The sequence below is a fragment of the Coenobita brevimanus genome, chromosome 101 (assembly GCF_032717465.1).
Source record: "Coenobita brevimanus isolate Jiangsu-jjx chromosome 101, ASM3271746v2, whole genome shotgun sequence".
In the NCBI taxonomy this organism is placed as follows: Eukaryota; Metazoa; Arthropoda; class Malacostraca; order Decapoda; family Coenobitidae; genus Coenobita; species Coenobita brevimanus.
The window spans coordinates 53,877,112-53,879,552 of record NC_137054.1 but is presented as its reverse complement, the minus strand read 5'-3'; positions in this window follow the sequence as shown (position 1 = coordinate 53,879,552).

Genomic DNA, 2,441 nt, shown 5'->3' with positions numbered 1-2,441 from the left:
TCATTCCACCATGCTGTCCCTTGCACACCCCTGCATCTCCTCCTCACTCCACAAACCACCTCACATGCTGCACCTATCTCTTCCGTGAATATCTTATACGTCTTCCACCCTTTCCACCTGCTCTAGCTCATACCTTCCCAATCTTTCTTCCACTATACTCTTATACTCTGCCATTTTCTCACTATCTTGCAAATTCTCCACTCTTCTCACAGGAGCTGTTTCCTCTTCGTCTCCTTAACCATTTTCTTTGCAGCTTTATCTTGGCCATCACTAAGTGATAGTCCGAGACTCCATTCCCCCACCCTCTCCAAACTCTTGCATCCAACACTTGTCTTCTCATTCGCTCATCCACACACACGTAGTCTGTCTATCATTGCCTTTCGTTCAACAAGTTCACCATCCATCCTCCTCATTCCTCTCCATGTATACCGGTGGATCATCTTATGCTGAAAGTAGGTGTTGGCTACTGTCAACCCCTTACCAGCACAGATGTCCACCAAAGCATTACCATTCCCATCTGCTACAGCTGGCACACCCCACTGACCAACCACTCCATCCGCTCATACATTCCCAACTTTGCCATTCATGTCTCCAATCAAAAGCACTCTCTCGCTCCTCTCAAATTTGTCCATACATGCTTCTGCTCTCGCCCAAAACTCATCTTTCACTCTTGCCGCTCGGTCCTCTGTCCGAGCATACACACATACAATCGCCCACGCTTGTATACCTACTTTCATCCTCACCCATACAATCCTTCCACCCACTGTTCCATACTCTCTTATATTCTCCTTCCACTTCTTGCTTATCATCAGACATACTCCCTCTCTTACCCTCTCATTCTCATTAACTCCCGCACATATACCTAAACCATATTCCCATTCTCTCACCCTTTCACCTTTCCATTTAGTTTCAGTCAATCCACATATATCCACGTTTGCATCCTCAAGCACCTGGACTCTCTCTCTCTTTCATTTCATCATTCACTCCTCTCACATTCCATGTGAGTAAAAAAACATAGCATCCCCCTCCCCCCAATTTTGCAGCTACCAACAGTTTGGTTTGGCAACATTACAATTTGGCAATTATCTCAATGTTTACATACCATATGTAGATATAAGGATTAAAATGGAAATCTTCAGTAACTCAAATTAACAAAATCTACTACAATTAAAGCATTACAGCAATCCTTGTACTTTCTGGATGCCCACTTTCCGGACTCCCCACTTACCGGACAATGTGGGCCTCGACCTTCAGAACCCAAAAATGGCCAAAAAAGGAAAAAAATCCCGCAAAAATCTGAATTTTTTCCCCTTCCGTAAGTTGAAATTGCTGCGCGGTGCCAAACAGCTGTTTACACCACGGCCCCTTCACCCCTTCCGTAATTTGAAATTGCTGCACGGCGCCAAACAGCTGTTTACACCACGGCCTCTTCACCCCTTCCTTCCTCCCCCTTCCCCTGTCATGGTTGCCATTTGGTATTTTTCATTACCAAATGTGGGCCAATTTGGTACTGAAAAGTTCATTTGGGAGTGAATCAGCATGATCCATTACCAAACAGATTCTTCACATGTATGAAGATATAGAGCATGAAGATGGTGGACTGTCTTTGTTAATCTGCTAACATACACAGTGCAAAAATAAACATGCTGCTGATTATGAGGAGAGTGATTATTTCCATTTGTACACATAATTAGTGAAGAATAAATGCTTCCTTTAAGAATTTGGTAATAAAAAGTTAAATCTGGTAATGAAAATTGAGGAGTTTGGTAATGTGGGTGAGTTCAGGCAACCCTGTCCCCAGTTACTGCCTAACCTTCATTCAGGGAAGACGTCCATCGTAATGGATGGTGCACGTGCTCGTTTTTGTGAATAAACTGTGAATAAACTGCAATACCTTGTCACTAGATCACATGGGAAGTTACAGTGTTGTGCAGTGTTAAGAAATTAGAATTTAGAGTGCAAAGGATTAACTGTGGAGTGAGTGTGGAGTGCAATGTCGCGGTTGAAACTGGTGTGGTTCAATTAAGAAGACTGTGCAGTGTTAAACAATTATAACTCACAGTGCAAAGAATTAAGTGTAGCACAACACTGGATCACTGTACGTGCTTCAAGAGCATTTTCACAACTACCAGAGCCTTAGAGAGCTAGAGGAGGCAGCCACAGACATGCTGTAATGTACAGTACCCTGTACACTGCTAGGCCTAAGTATTTTCCATACTCACTTCTAATTCCTCATTCTCTGGTTCCTTTTCATTTATTTCATGCTTTATGTCCATTATTGGTGTGAATAGGGTCTTAAATAGGTTTAAATAAGTGCTATGCATGTCTGCTAAGGAGTTATTTAGGTGGCTTTCAGAGTTAGGCTGGGTTAGGGTCATAAGTACCAGTCCAGCAGTCAGAGGCCCACTTTCCAGACGGGACCACTTTCAGGACATGCCCTT